This window comes from Elephantulus edwardii, unplaced genomic scaffold, assembly GCF_000299155.1.
Source record: "Elephantulus edwardii isolate Elephantulus edwardi_28Jun2011 unplaced genomic scaffold, EleEdw1.0 scaffold00017, whole genome shotgun sequence".
In the NCBI taxonomy this organism is placed as follows: Eukaryota; Metazoa; Chordata; class Mammalia; order Macroscelidea; family Macroscelididae; genus Elephantulus; species Elephantulus edwardii.
The window spans coordinates 10,262,844-10,279,715 of record NW_006399767.1 but is presented as its reverse complement, the minus strand read 5'-3'; positions in this window follow the sequence as shown (position 1 = coordinate 10,279,715).

The window sequence follows — 16,872 nt, the reverse complement described above, 5'->3', positions numbered from 1 at the left end:
TATATGAGATGAAGTCTTAACTATCATCACTTCTAAGGAGCATTCTGACTGTACTTCTTCAAAGATAGATGTTTGTTCTTCTGGAGGTTTATGGTATATTCAATATTCTTTGCCAATACAACATAATTCAAAGGCATCCATTTTCTTTGGTCTTCTTTAATCATTGTTTAGTTTTCTAATGAATGTATGAGCTCTGGTGGCCTGGTGGCAAAAAGCTAAGCTGCAATCCTGAAGACACATGGTTCAAGGCCACCAGCCGCTCCATGGGAGGATGGACAATCTCCTTCCGTTGAATTAGCCTCCTCTGAAAAACCGCTGGAAGATCAGCTATGGGTCGGTCCTGACGCTGGGGTACACAACAACAACAACAACAACAACAATAAAACAATGAATATAAACTAATAGTACCATGACTTGGATCAAAAGTGTGTGAATCCTCAAAAAAAATCTTGGTTTTAAAAATCTTAAAGAAGTATTTAGCTGCAGGTTTTCCCAGTGTAATATATTGTTTGGTTTCTTGACTGATCTTTTCATGGAAGTTGATGGCGGATCCAAATAAAATGAAATCTTTAACAACTTCAATATTATTTTTTTATTTATCATGGTGTTGTTTATTGGCCCAGATGTAATTTTGTTTTCTTTATGTTAAGATTTAATGCATACTTTGATTTTCATTAGTAAATCCTCAAGTACTCTTCACTTTTGGCAAGCAAGATTGTATCACCTGCATGTGATAATCAAATCGTACTGCGTAAAGTAGATAAGATAGCCTTGTGGAAGAAGGTAGTTACTTAAATAGAATAGATTTGATGTTCTGTTGTCACTTGGTTGGGATAAATGGTCATTAGAAAGACAATCAATAGTATATGCTGCAAATTACCATGCCTGTGGTGTTAGTCTATAGTTGGCTTTTTTAGCCATTACTTTAGCTCCCTCTGGTCTCCAGCTACCTTAACTGTAGACACATGGTCTTGCAAATCATCAACAGCTATGGAGAGAGACGGAGGAGGGGGAGAGAGAGAGAAAGATGGAGAGAGAAGGGGGGAGGGGGGGGGAGGGGGGGGGGGAAAGGAGGGGTGAGGGAGGGGAAGAGGGAGATGAAGGAGGAAGAGGGAGAGGGAGGGGGAGAGGGAGCACTTCCCATACTGGGCAGCAAGACTTGAGAGAGACTGGAGCAAGAATCGGTGAGAGTGAGACCCTGGTGATGGCAGTGGAGATACTATGGATTGCTGTGGAGAAACTGTGCAAGGTATAACCAGAAGAGCCCTGAGACAAAGGCAACAATTAAAAGTTTTGTTGTGCTTGCTACATAATTAAGGAGAAGCTGACTCTTAACTGCTCTGAGGCAACCCTTGCTGGATTATTTGTATTTGTGCTACTGAACTGAACCAGAATTTTTACTAATTATGGAATTGTGTTTTACTCTTAATCTGGTTTGTGATTATTGGATTAAACCTGGACTTGAATTGTGAGATAGTCCTCTTTTACTCTCCAGCTTATTTTCCTAATAAACCCCACTCCCCCCCCCCAATCTGTGAGTAAAGTCTGGGAGTCATTAATGAATAAATGAACTTGTTGATGTGTCTCTAGAGGCCCCATGGAGCTGGGGCTTTTTTTATCTGCTTTCTGCTCTGGATGGTGAGGGATGGTGCTATTCTCACTCCTTTTGTTTCTTTCAGTGGGACCCTCATGACCCTGTGCCTTCATGTCTTATTTTCTGCTCCTTTTGCAAAGTCTTACCACAAAATCTTCAAGACAGCCTTGTTAGAAGGTAAAATCTTACTTGATATTTCTCTGCTGGCTTATTGATAAGGAGTTAGTTATGCTATCAACCCAAAGACGCCTAGTTTAAATGCACAAGTTGTCCCTTGGAAGAAAGATGGGAGTGTGGTGTTGTAGGTTTATTGTCCAAAATTACTTCCCTCACCATTGACTGACTTTGCCATGTGGATAGACCAGAATATGTAAATAGGTTGTATTAGCCATCCCCAAGTGTAGTCTTTTCTTTAAATGGATTTGATCCAGAAGTAGAATTTTAGAATCTCACCACCAGCAAAGAAGAAGCAGGTATGCAGTGTGTGCCCTTTGGGCCCACAGATTCTTGTGCCAGCCAGACATACAGTGGAGAACCAGTGACTGACATAAAATAAACCTCACTCTTGGTACCACAACTGTGAGTTAAGTCTGGAGTCATTAATGTATAAATGCCAGATCTTGAGACTGAATAAATAATGAATAGAGCCCAGATCTTGGGACTGCTAAACCATTGGCCCAGAGCTAAGAGCCCTTTGACCAAGTTGGAGGACTAGGGGCAGGAGAACCATAATTGCCAGGACTACGCTTTATAGCAGTATCCTTAAGCTGTGTTGAGGCTGAAGACTGAGATGTCTGTAGTAGTGTCAGCAGCTGTCCTGATTGAGTGGCTATGTTCTGCTATTAACCTGAATTGTGGCCTTTTAACTTTTCTGATAAGATTCTATGTAGTCCGTGAGTTACCACAATGGATTTGAATCCAGGAAAGCAGAAATAATGGTGTTGGGATGAGTAGAAAGAGGTGTGAGAGTGCAGAGAACACATCTGACCTCATGATTATTGGTTTCGGGTTGTGGATGGGGACAGTTCCCCTTTGTGGAGTTGGTAAAGGTCAGACATGACCATCTTCATGTGGCCCTTACTCTTTTTACAATGAGCAATCTCCTCCCATGCCATTAAATTCTTCTGAAAACCTGCTGGAGCTAAGGGTCAGTTCTGACGTGACAGAACATAACAACAAGAAGAAGCAGAAAAGACAATTGAATATGTTAGTTGTTTGTTCAAGGCCCCTTGGAATTAATTGGCAATGTGCATATTTCAACCAAAGTTTACACCATCATGTCAAATGTTCTTTGTTTTACTTGTCTTGTTGGCCTTGACATAGTGACTTTTTGTCATTCTAGTGTATGCTACTTTTTCTGATGCCTGAACTCAACTAAGATGTGCCTTTTTACCACAGAGCAAACACTCACAGGGTATTTAGCAGGCCAGAACTGGATAAACATTTTTCACCGTGAGTCATAACATCCCCATCACATCACCAGCATGAGGAACTAGGGCTCAGTCTTAACAGGCTATTCTGAAACCATGTTCTTTTTTTTTTTAATTTATTATTTGTTTTTTACAGAGGTTTTGGATTTCCATTCATTCATTGCCGCAATTTTCTCCCTGCCCACCCCTCCCCACCAGCTCGCTTCCCCCTTCGAAGAGAGGAAAAAAAAGAAAAAAGAAAAAAAATTCCTTCATTAATATACAATTCCCACGTCCCTTCCCCCTACCCCCCACCCCGAGTACAGTTCTCTATGCAACCTTAATTCTGGATTCCTGTGCTAAACATAATACTCAATCATATATCACTTCTAATCTGTTTTTTCCATGCACCAAAGGAGCATGTTGTCTGTTGTCAGGGCTGCAGAGAACATAAGTGAAGTTAACTCAGCATTGAACAAACCAACATGGGTTTCCAGATGGAAATTAAGAAGAGAAATTATGTGTCCTTGGAGACCACTGTCATTTGGGACAATGGAAGAAGAGTCCTGATATTCCGTTATCCTGGAAAAAGTTCGCAACCTATGCCTCAGTTTTCTTATCCTAAAAACAATAAGTATCATTTCTGACTCATACTTTGCTGTTGCAAAGATTAAGGAAGAACATATACATAGATGCTTTAAATTATAGAGCATTCCAACAAGGAGTGGTTTGTGATTATTATTATTAATAATGCATCACCTGCTTCCTGAGGACATCAAAGGGACATTCTAAGTATGAGGCCAAATCTCTGTACACTTTGAGATATGCATGGAGCTAAGAAATGAAGCACTAGGATGATGTAAAGGCAGTTCTTACGGATGGTGGTGTTACCATTGATTTAATCATGCTTATGATCCACTTGGTCTCTCTCTATAGGGTTTTACTCCCTCACTCTCTCCTCTGATGCCTCTTCCTTCTCTTACAGCCCTTTCTCACCCCCCACACCCCTTATGCTGCCTCATGACCCTCCTGAATCTTATGGGTTTTCTGTAGGTAATATGGAAGGGTTTAGTTTGTATATGATGCAAAGAAAATCAATAAATACGTGTGTATTATATCATAAATGGATTCTGCTTTAGATAACAGGTTGTGAGCTAAGCATTTGCTCACTGGAGTTGGGATTATGTATGCAGAATCAGACTTGACCCACAGAGTCTGTCACCCTGGAGCAGTACAACACACTGCAGCAGGAAATTACAGTAGGAAGAGACCTGGCAATCACTTAAATCCCCATGTTCCAGGTGTTAATGGATGTGCTAAGAAGGAGAAGCTATGCTCAGAAATGTTTGGCAAGTATAGACTTCAACACAGGTAATTCCTATAGTCATTCTGGAGACTATAGGAATTCTTGAGACTTCATATAGGCATTAGCCTCTGAAAGCAGGTGTTGCCATTAATAATAACAAATGAGTCATTGTTTTTACTTTAAAATATTCTAGTACATAAACATCACACATACATATGTTCTCTGATTGGTGTAGACACTTAATGCACTTGGCTGCTAAGTGAAAGATTAGAGGTTTGCAGCTATCTGGTAGTGTTTAGGAAGACAATGTTGGTAACCTACTTCTGAAAAGCCAATAATTAAAAACCCGGTATAGCACAGTTCTCCCCTGGAGTACAAGGGGCTGTCACAAGTCAAAGTAGACACATCTGCAACTAGTGGGGTTTTAAAAAAATAAATCTATCTTGACTATCTTTTACAAAATAGATATCTAAGAAAGGATTCCTCAAGACTCTTTAGCAATATTTCTTTTTCATACATCTAAAGCAACTAGCAGAGTACTAAGTAAAGCTAATCATATTATTTTGTATTTTGATAAACTGGGGCTCACAGATTAGAGGAGTTGTTCTGGATTTGCATATCTTTTAAAAAATAGATATCTAAGAAAGAATGTCCCAAGATTCTTTAGAAAAATTTCTTTTTACATGCACTATCAAATACAACTAGTTTTTCACTGCATTGACTAAATCCAGTCATATTATTTTATATTTTGATAAACTGGGGCTCACTGAAGTTAAATGCATTATTCAAGGTTTCCAGGTACTGACCCAAGAAGGAAAGGCCTCCCAGCCTTTCCTTTACAATGCCCTTTGCAGACCTTTTCAACCTTAGGGAGCTCTAGGTGGACTAGTCCATCAGAAATTGCACTGATTTCCCAAAGATGTCACCATTAGTGGTTCCTACCTAACAGTGGTTGTGAGGAAGAAAGATGGACAATCTCCTCCCTTGCCATTTTTAGCTTCTGAAAACATGCTAAGGGGTCAGCTATGTGTCAGTTCTGACTTGACATAATGAATTTGAGCTTTCTGAGTTTCAATCTAAAGGACCGATTCAGCCCTCTGAACTTTTTCTTATACTTCCACAAGTCCTTCACTCTCCATTGTCACCACACATGGACCCTTACCAACTGTTGTAGTTATTGTTGTTGTGTCATCAAGTTGCATGTGATTCATAGCAACCCTGTGTACAGTAGCTCCGAAGCCTGCCCTGTCCTGAGCCGGTCTCACTAACTCCGATACACTTACTGTCATTGCCCTAATTACTGTATGAATCCATCTTATCTAGTATCTTCCTCTCCAGTGCTGTCTCTCCACCCTTCTGAGCATGATGTCCTTTTCCATAGCCACATGCTCAAAGTATGTGAGATAGAGCTTCAAAATCCTAGCCTCCAAGGAGAAACTTGGTTTCACCATCTCCATTTCCCAATGCAATTTGTCTTTTGATTTTCTGACTGCTGGTGTCAAGAGTGTTGATTGTAGAGCTGAGAAAGTTGTAACTGTTAAAAACCTCAATCTCTTCTCCATCCATCATGGTGCTACCAATGGTGGTGAGAATCTTTGTCTTCTTGATGTTGAGCTTCATTCCATGTTGAAGACTATAGTCACTGACCTTCTGCAGCAAGTGCTTCAGGTCTTCCTCAGTTTTAGCAAGCAGGGTCGTGTCATCTGCAGAATGTAGGTTGTTAATGAGTCTTCCTCCAATCCTGATGCCACACTTCTCCTCATAAAGTCCAGCCTCCTGAATGATCTGTTCTGTATATAGATTGAAAAAGGTATGGAGCTAGGACACATTCCTGGTGTACAGACTTCCTTGTTTTGAACCATGCAGTGTTTCCTTGCTCTGTTCTGACAATGGCTTTCTGGTCCAAGTATAGGTTTCAAATAAACACAATCAAGGTTTCTGGGATTCCCATTCTCCTCAAGGTTAACCAGAATTTGTTGTGTTCCACACATCAAATGCCTTTCCATCATCAATGAAACACAAATAGATTCCTCTGGTACTCTGCTTTCTGCCAAGATCCATCTGACATTGGAGATAATGTCTCTGGTACTACAACCTTTGTATGTCTTCCTGGGAGGGTAGAAGAAGGATCACCAGTCACATCAGTCACTCTCACTTTAGTAAAATAAACATTCCCATTACGCTTCTTTGGAAATTGAGAGTATTTATTGAGGGAAAGTTAGAATGGGTAGGAAGATGGAGGTTGACTGATCTGGAGGAGAAATTTCAGGAGAGGAGAAAGAGCTAATTAAGGAGGGGAACTTGCAAATGAGTTTCTGGGTGCCTGGTTAGTGAGCATTACCAGGACATGACAGGCCATTTCCAGCTGAGCTGCTTTTTCTTCCTGGGTAGTATTATCCTAAATATCACTAGCCACTGAGATGCAGGCTTTCCTTTTGGGTGACAGCTGGCTTGTCCTCAACACAAATATAGAATCTCGGGTAGTGCAGCAGAAAGAAATGATTTCTTAGTTCACCCAGAAAGCTCCTTTTACTGTCAGGAAGCCAGGATCTGGTGAAGAAGACTAGGACCTGGGTGGTCCATCCCCCTGCAGGGCTTTGCCTTCATGTGAACATCTGCTGGCTTCTTTGCTACATCTCATTGCTACCCTGTGTCCATTGAGCCCCCTGGACTAAACAATGGCCACTTGGTCTCAATTTGTTGCTTCCCTCTCTGTACCATTGTGGGTCTCCCTCTGGATTTGTCCTTTCATTTTTCTGTAATAATACCTTTTATCATCCTCTCTGTAATTCTGTGTCTGCTCTTAGTGTATCCCTCCCTTTTTTCCTTCCTCCTCTCCTCCTCCTCCTCTTCTTCTTCTTCCTCTTCCCTTCCTCTGTTCTCTCTTCTTCTTTCTCTATCCCTTTTTCTCCTATCACTCTCCACACAGAGTGGAGTATGAATATCCTTCTTTGGAGAGGAGATTTAACTTGTCAACAGTGACTACCAAGTTGCTAGGTTTTGGGGGAGCTTTTACACAGACTTCTTCCAAAATGGAACCCTCCCCCTAAAGGTGAGTACTTTGAGGTCTATGCCCAGTGCATTCCACTGTCTCTGGCCTTAGATAGCTAGAATAAGGATGGGGTAGAAGTATATATGAAAAAAAAGAAAGGTAGAGAATCCTTTCAGCAAAGCCTGTAAGGGGGAAAATTGTCATTTTCTTCCTATTTCTCCTCTGCTGCCCAGGACAACTTCCAGATGCCCTTTAGGTTAACCACAACTAGCAGAGAGAGGGAGATTTCAGACTCGCAGACTGCTAGTTGGTGAGATAATCCAGGCAGGGATTTTGAGCTTGCCCAATGCTTTCAGAGAGCTCCACTTCCAATTCTAACAAGGGCATTAATCTCATGAGGACAATTAATGGGTTCTGGTGGCAGAGTCAGTTATTCCACTAACGCAAAGTGCTTGAATCCTGTGCTTCGAATGCATCATTGGCTCCTTGGGGGGAAAAGATGGGCAATCTCCACTGATTTATAGTCTTGGAAACCTTTTGGAGGGTCACTTGAAGGCAGTGAATTTTAGTGAGCCTTCTCACTGGTCCCTGGATGGTGCACGTGGGTAATGTGTTTGGCTGCAGATCAAAAGGTTGAAGGTCAGCAATACCTCAGAAGAGAAGCTTGATGACTGATTCCTGAAAACTCGGCCACTGAGTGACCGGAGTGATCATGAGCTGGCAGCAACTGTTTTGATTTAGCTTCATCACTGGGTCTCCCAGGCACTTTCTAGGTGAGTTTTAAAGCCTTCTTCTCCCTGCATTCCTGTCTTTTGCTCCTGAGACATGGGCAGTGCACAGCTAGGACCCACAGGCATAGAGAAGTGTGGAAATCATTTGCTGCAAGTCTCCAGAGGAATGCGGAGTGTGGGATCAAAGTTAGAAAGGGCCTGTCAGGCGGTATTTATCCTCCTCTTTCTGAGTTCTGATGACTGACATTGTTCTGTTTTTATTACAGGCCCTCAGAAGCAATTGTTTTAGAAAAATATTGTCTAGACCTGAAATTGAGTGAATATGACATTAATTACGGAGGCTTTCCTTGCCAGCTGTGTGCTCTGCGAGTGAACGGTGGGGAGCTCCCAGAGAGGCGCTGGGGAGGTGGTGTGTGCTGCCTTCCCTGGAAGGCCTGGTGCACAAGAGGCTCTGAACATTCAATGTAGCTTCTGCCATGAAGTTGCTACCTTTCCCCAAGTGTGGTCAATGAAAGAAAAGGAGGCTCCAGAAAAACCACGTGCAACATTATACAGATGGGGGGGTGGACAGATCGGAGGGTGGGGGGTAAAAAGAAAGAAAGGTGGAGTTAGGATTCGAACACAGATCAACCTAGCTCTGATATCTTTCTTCTTTCCTTTCTTTCCCACCAGGTAGTAAGGTGGTAGTTTGAAATGAGACATGCTGCATTTAGTGGTAAATTCAGTGACAACAATTAATTTGTATACATTTTTAAGTTAGTGTGTCCCTTTCCATCTTTTTTTCTGTGGAACTCCTGGTGTATTCCAGCTGCTGGAGAAGCACAATCTGTTGGCTAGCAGCGCTATGGACTATATACACACTAGTGTGTCTACTGGCTATACCTCAGTGCAGTGGAATCTGAATGACTCACAGATGACTCTTCAAGAGTTTTTGGAAATTGTCAATTGCACAGGAGGGCATTGCCCATCATTCTTCTAGGGAGCAACTGGTGGATATGAACAGCTAGAGTTACACAGTGTTAACAATATGTTAACAAAGCAACTCCCTTCAGACAATGCCACCTCAAACTGTGTAGCCTTTAGACTCACCCACCTATACACACACACATATATAGTTTAAAAAATAGTTTTGCTTTTTTAGTTTTTTAAAATTTTTTTTATTTTTAAATTTTATTCTGATTTAATTACAAAGTTTGAATACATTGTTTTTCATTAAAGATCCCTCCCATTTCCTTCACCCCACCCACCCATTGAATTGGGCAGCCCTATGATTAACACCCTTCTCCCATCCTCACCCCTCTATTTCAACCCTCCTCCCCACTCCTTGGATCCTCATATTCATTCTACAATAATGGTTTTATACAGTATTTGTCCTTGTGGGACTGAGTTAGTTCACTTAGCATAATGCTCTCCAGTCCCTCCCAAGTTAGGTAATAATTTACAAAATAGTTGTTCCTGCGTGCTACATAGTATTCCATTGTCTATTTCACATAACCCATGGCATTGATGCAATGGTCTAGTCATAAAGTTGAATTCATATGTTAAAAGCCGTATATGGAGAGCTTTTTATAACCCTAGTAGGGTAACCCTCAGCAGGTAATCAAAGGTCAGTGGTTTGAAACTACCACTACAGTCTGCTTCTGCAAAGCTACACAGCCTTTAACAACCTATGGGGCAGTACTTCTCTAATCAAGTAGCTTACCATAAATCATCCTTGCTCCTTCTGAGAAATAAATGCTATTGTTTATTAGAATCTGAAGCTAAGGCATGCTGGAGCTAAATCAGGATTGAAAACAGGAGGTTTAGGGTTGATAAAATGCTGGTCTGTGTTTCATTGCTGTTCTTCTTTCTGGTATAGGAGTCAGCCAATGTCTTCTAGAAAAGCCGAAATAGTACATATTCTAGGCGTTGTAGGCCAGGTGGTTGCTGACACAACTATTTAACTCTGTGGCAATAATGCAAAAATAGTCAAAGGTAACACAAGCAGTGTTGCTGTGGGTTGACATAATTTTATCTAGAAAACCAGATAGTGAGCAGGATTTGACCCCTGAGTCATGATTTGTTCTAAGAGATCTTGCTTGAGATGATTTTACTGTATTTGGGCACTGATGCGGAAATGTGCTATGTGAGCTTGAGTTGTTACTGGCTTCTTCCATCTTCTTCAACTTTGGGCCAGAGGTTTTGAAAGAAAAAGGACAATGTATATATTGGACAAAGGATTTTTCTAGACACAGAAAAATCCCATTTGAAAGGGAAATTTGCTTCAATACACAGAAAGAAACATGTGGCTCTTTGAATCCATAAAAGGACCATTTATTGGCTGTAATTTAAATACTTGGTCATCTAGTATATATATATTTAGCTAACATATTTTGCCTGTAAGTTTCCAGGTAAGCCTTCAGATGCTGAAGTTCAGTCAGTTCTACCATGTTGGTCCATGCTCATTTCTATAGCACACCTGCTAACATTATCAATATCTTCATTTTCCTGGGTTGAAACATTAAAACAATTAATGTAAAGCTTCTGTATTTATCTTCCTAAAGAGAAGCCTTTTAGGGAAAACACAGAATTATTCTTTTTTGTTTTGGAGATGTCAAGCTATTTTACCAAATTGCTGTGATGATTGTATATTTCAGATTTAAAAATAAAAGTCAATTTTAGTATTAACTTCCCTCCCCCTACTTCTCTTCATTCTCATTTTAACAGAGTTAAAGAATGGACTTGATTAAATAAAGTAGAAGGCACCATGTTGTAATTGAAAGCATTTTGGAGTTCAGTTTTCCTCCTATATACATTCTCTTTATTATATTTCCACTCCTCCAATTAGACGTTTAGCATTGGTAACAGATGCATATGTTACCTCTAAAACACACTGATGGGATAAAGTCCAATATTAGCCCATGGAGTTTGCTAATGTTAAACATAAATAGTATAAATATGTTTTAGCTAACCCATCAGGTATGAGCAGATCAATTTACAGCCTACTAAGAACAAAACAATAGCACTTATTTCTCAGAGCAACAATGACTTATGGAGAGTTAATAGATTAGGGGAAAAAAATCTAGAAATTGTGATTTCTAGCATGGTGAAATATTTTGGTTTTTACTGTTTTTAATTACTACCACAGAAATGACTTGGGAAGATTCTTGGTATCATTTATCAGCTCTGTAGTGCTTATCAAAACTTTGCTGAAGTTACACTGTGGATTAGTGGTAAGGTAGAGAGACAGACTGAGGCTTTTACTCCATGGAAACTGAGTTCCAGTGCAGGGTTGTTTATCAGCTAGCACGCAGTGCTGTTATTGTTAGGTGCTATCAAGCGACTATGAATCATAGTAACCTCAAGAACAACAGCTCTGAACCTCGCCTTATCCTGCACCAACCTCATTATCTCTGATATGCCCAGTGCATTGTCACTAGGTCAGTCCATCTAGTTGATGGTCTTTCTTTCTTACTCTGACCATCCACCTTTCCCATCATGATGTCTAGATAGCATATATGAATATGATTATGCATATTGTATCTTTTAATATTGATGTGTTTGTTCATGAATATACTTCTATAGATAAACCTGGAAAAAAAAGTAAAAACAACCCAAGTCTTTGCTGTCCAGTTGGAAACGACTCGCAGCTGACCTTCAAGCTGGTTTTCAAAGGCTAGAAATCAAATAGATTAGCCCATCTCTCTCAGGGAGGAGTGATAGGGAATGGCAAAGGATACACTGACAAAGAAGATTAATCAGAACTGGCTTTGACAAGCACTGTGGCATTTGGACAAGAACAAACTGGGAGGAGGGTAGAGAATAGTGCAACAATGAATGAGTGGAAGCCCAAAATCTCTGTAAATGTTTATGAAAATTAATAAAATATAATTATAGAAAAAAAAAAAAACAAACTGCCTGCCTTTAGATTGACAGTAATTGTTTAGTCACTAGGCCAGCAGAGCTCCCTATAACCTGTCTAGTAGTTTGTAGTTCCCCCACCTTTATTTCACTTTTTCATGATTAGTGGTAACTTTGTTAAATTCGATGGTTGAAGAGGGGCTTCAAGCCTTTTTTTCATCGGGTCTCTATGAGTCATGCTCGACTCAAAGGCAATCAACAAGTATTAAGGAGCTGTGCTGCAAACCCAAGGGCAAGTGGTCGAAAAAAGATGGGCAATCTCCTTCTGTGTACACTGCCGCCTCTGCAGATGTGGAGGATCAGCTATGAGTCAGTTCTGACTCCACACACATAGCAACAAGAAGTTACGAAGGCTAGAGCGGGCTGGGGGGTGGAGATAGAACTTAATGCATCAGGCTGCTCACTGAAAGGTGAGTGGTCTGTATTTATCAGTTGCTCTGGAAAAAAAAAAAAGGAAAAAAAAGTTGGCAATCTTCTCCTGAAAAGATTTACAGCTTCAGAAACTCAACAGAAGATCAACGTGAGTCAGGACAAACTACATGGTAAATGAGATGGATTGACTCAGGAACTGGGGAAATAGAGGTAGGTGTGTCAGAGCCAGTGGGGTTGGCTCAAGATAGAGCAGGATTCAGAGCTGTTGTTCAGAGGGTCACTATGAGTCCTAGGTGACTGGCACATAACAACAACAACAACACAGGATTCTAGAACAGAATAGATATTTTGCTAGGAAAGGTGAAGGGTCAGAGGAAGCATTAGGATGGGTTGACGCAGGAAGTGTCACAATGGGCTTGAGCATGTATGCAAGATTGTGAGGCTGGACTAGAATGTACCATCAGTTCAGATCTGTTGTCCATAATGATGCCAAGAGTTGGAGTCACTTTGATGGTACTTAACAATAAGAAGTCTGTCATGACAAATGGCAACCCCGTGTGTGTCAGAGTAGACTGACGGGTGGCAGGCAAGAAGGAGAAGTTTGAGAACAATAGGCTACGTCTTCACAGTTCTTTTACATTGTATTTTATATAATGCTTAAAAAATATTACTGAATACTTTATTCTTTTGACAACTCTGAACATTTGTTCCACTTCAAAAATATGTCACTTGCAAAAGTTCACGTGGTGTTTCCACAGCATATTGGAGACTCAGTCTCAAGTGTTCAAATGTCAACATTCTTTCCATTAAATCACTGCTTTATGGGCTTCAGCAAATGTGCTCCCCATTCACTGGCCATCTCCTTCGCCAAGCACAACGTCTTTCTCCTGGGTCTATTCCCTCATGATCACAAATCTAAAGTAAGTGAGACAAAATCTCTCCATCTTCTCTTCTAAGCAGCATTTTAACTGCGTTTCTTCCAAGACAGATTTTTGTTTCCATTCTTCTAGCAGTACATTCAATATTCATTACCACCATAATTGAAATTCATCAAATCTTCTTCAGTCTTTCTTATCCATTTGTTCATCTTTTTGATGAGGTATTTGAAAATAACAGAATCAGGCACAATTTAAAAAAGCCCTCAAATTGTTGTCTTTGCTCTTTTAAATTTTCTTTTTTTCTTAAATTGATTTCCTAAGTTTGTTGTTCTTTTCTTTTTTTTCCTGCCTTTGTGATTTTGGTGAAAGTTTACAGAAAGGCTAGGTTTTCATTCATCCCTTGATACTTATTCTCCCACCCCAATTCACTTTATAATGCCTTTCTTGTCCCAGATTGCCAATTGTATATACCCACTGTCAAACAGTCTCTTCTATTCAGTCTCTCCCTTTTCTTATTCCTTTTCTTATTATCTGTTCATTCTTTCCCTACTCTCCCCAGCCCTGTGTCTATCCTCTTTTAATAGCAGTGTTCCTATGCAGTATTTGTCCACTTGTGACTGAGATACTTCACTTAGCATAATGTCTTCCAGATTCATACAAGTTGTGTAGCGTTTTACAAGTTCACTGATTTTCAGTGCCGCTTAATCAATTATATGGATGTACCATCATTTTCCAGCCATTTATTTTTTGATGGACACATGCATTACTTCCATCTCTTTGCTATTGTGAATAACGGTGCAATAAACATAGTTGTGCATACATTTGTCTCATCTCAGCTCTAGTTTCTTTAAGATATATTCCTAGTAATAAGGTAGCTAAGTCAAATGTATTTCTATTTCTAATTTATAAGAAAACACCAGACAGCCTTCCATGACTTCTGTAGTGCTGGTACCATTTTACATTCCCACCTGCAGTGAAGGAAAATTTCAATCTCTCCACATCCTTGACACCATTTGTTGTTTGCTGCCCTGTTGAACATTCCTATAGTTGCTGGGGTGAAAGGATACCTCCTTAGTGTTTTAATTTGCATTTGTGTGATAGCCAGGGATTTTGAGCACGTCTTCATGTGTTTGTTGGCCATCTGAATTTCTTGTTTGGTGAAGTTTCTATTCATATCTTGGACTCATCTTGTGATTGTGGTTTTGCCTTTTTCTTGTTAAATATTTTATAGGTTTTAGAGGTGAGTTCCTCATTAGAAATGTCATTGCCAAATATTTTTTCCCAATCTGTGGGATTCCATTTTAACCTGTTGGAGAAGTTTTTTGATGTGCATAGGGATTTGATTTTTTAGAAAATCTCATTCACTATTTTTATCCTTTCCTGGTTTTAAGTGGTCTTTTACCCTTTAAAAAGGATTTTCTTTTGTAGTAGGCTTGCTAAAAGCAAAACATAATTTAGTTTCTTGACTGTTGTCCCTATGGCCATTGATTATGGATTCACGTAGACTGAAATGTTTGACAACTTCAATTTTTCTCCATTTATCTCAGTGTTGCTTATGTCAGGATGTTTGTTTTCTTTGTATTGAGATCCATTTTGAAGATTTTGATCTTTATCTATAAGTGCTCCAAGTAATGAAAGTTGTTTAAAAGTCTCCTTCCAATCCTGTTGTCAAATTCTTTGTAGTCTTGTTTCTTGGATTATTTGCTTATTATACAGATTGAATAAATATGGTCAAAGTATATAATAACCCTGATATACCTTTCCTAATCTGATTTTAAACTCTCTCTCTTTGAGATAATTCATTGAGTCAATTCTGACTCATAGCTATTCTCCAGCAGATTTCTGATATTGTCAATCACATGGGAGGAGACTGCCCATCTTTCCCCAGAGGAAGAGCTGCTGGATTCAAACCACCAAGAGACACCACCTTTTACTGTTCCAATGACTGCCTCCTGGTTTATGTACAGATTCTGCATAAACATAATTAAGTGCTATAGAATCCACCCTTCCTTTGAAATTTTATCCATACTTTGTGAGTTTCCTAGAGTAGAAAATTTTCAATGAAGTGGAAGATTAACATGGGATGCCAAATTTTTGTTATACTGAATGAGGACATTAAAGAGAGAGAGAGAGAGAGAGAGAGAGAGAGAGAGAGAGAGAGAGAGAGAGAGAGAACAACAAGAAGAAATAAACCCAACATAAAACAAAACAAAAAAAAACACAACCTGCAGAAAGACTAGAAGAAGAATAAATAAGTAAAGCACATGAATGACCATTTAAGGGAAGAAAAACTATGATATAAGATATTCTAATGGTGAATGACCAGGAGGCTGGACTTATGAGGAGACATGTGGCATCAGGATTAGAGGAAGATCTATCAACAATCTGCATTATGCAGATGACACAATCCCGCTTGCTGAAACTGAGGAGGATCTGAAGCATTTGCTTCAGTGTGGACTGAGGCTCAATATCAAGAAAACAAAGATTCTCACCACTGGGCTGATTGGCGGTGAAGATGGTGAAGATGATAGATGGTGAAGAGATTCAGACTGTTCACAGCTTTATTTTGCTTGGCTCCACAATCAACACTCTTGGCACCAGCAGCCAGGAAATTAAAAGACGTATTATGATGGGAAAGTCTGCTGTTAGGGACCTCTCCAGGGTACTGAAGAGCAATGATGTCACTCTGGAGACTAAGGTGCACCTGACACAGGCCATGGTCTTTGCAATCACTTGCTATGCATCAGAAAGCTGGACAATCACTAGGGAGGACAGAAGGAGAATTGATGCCTTTGAGCTGTGGTGTTGGAGAAGAGTATTGAATATACCATAGACTACTAAGAGAACAGATTCATCCTGGAGAGGGTTAAACCTGGCTGCTTGGAGGCAAGAATTCTGAAGCTTTGTCTGACATATTTTGGACATGTTGCAAGGAGGGACCAGTCCTTAGAGAAGGACATCGTGCTTGGGAGGGTGGAGGGACAATGCAAGAGAGGAAGACCCTTGAGATTAATTGATTCAGTGACTGGGGTAATGGGGGTAGGATAGAGCAGGGTTTAGGGCTATTGTAGGAGACTTGACAGCACATAACAGCAACAACAATAATAGTGAATGCATCAATTGCACAACACAACATGTGAAAGCTTAAAAAAAAATAGAAATTGTGAATTTCAGTTAGGGATAATGCATCAATATAGGTTCATCACCTGTAAAAAAATGAACCAGATAACAGCAAGACATTGATTACAGAGTGACTGTAGGCCAGGAGATGCATAACTGTTCAAATGGGGAGAGAGGGAAAGAGAGGCCAAAGCAACTCAAGAGAGGTTTACACACAGAAACAGGCAGGGAAGGAGTGGGCAGCAGATATTAGGAGATGGATAAGTAGGGTGAAGGAAAAGGGAAGTTACAGTGAGGTTTCCATTGTTGTTGTTGTTATATACCCTGGAGTCAACGGCAACTCATAGCGACACTATCAACAGTAAACCCTCCTCTATCCAGCCCCCATTGCAACAGTCACTGGGTCAATCCATCTCGTCCAGCATCTTCCTGTCCCGCGCTCACTCTCCTCCCTCCCAGGCACCGTGGTTCTATAGGATGTTGTAAATAATGGCATTATATCATTGTATTTAACATTATAATTATAAAATGAAATGCCCATTTGTGATTGAATGAAAACGATTTTTTTTT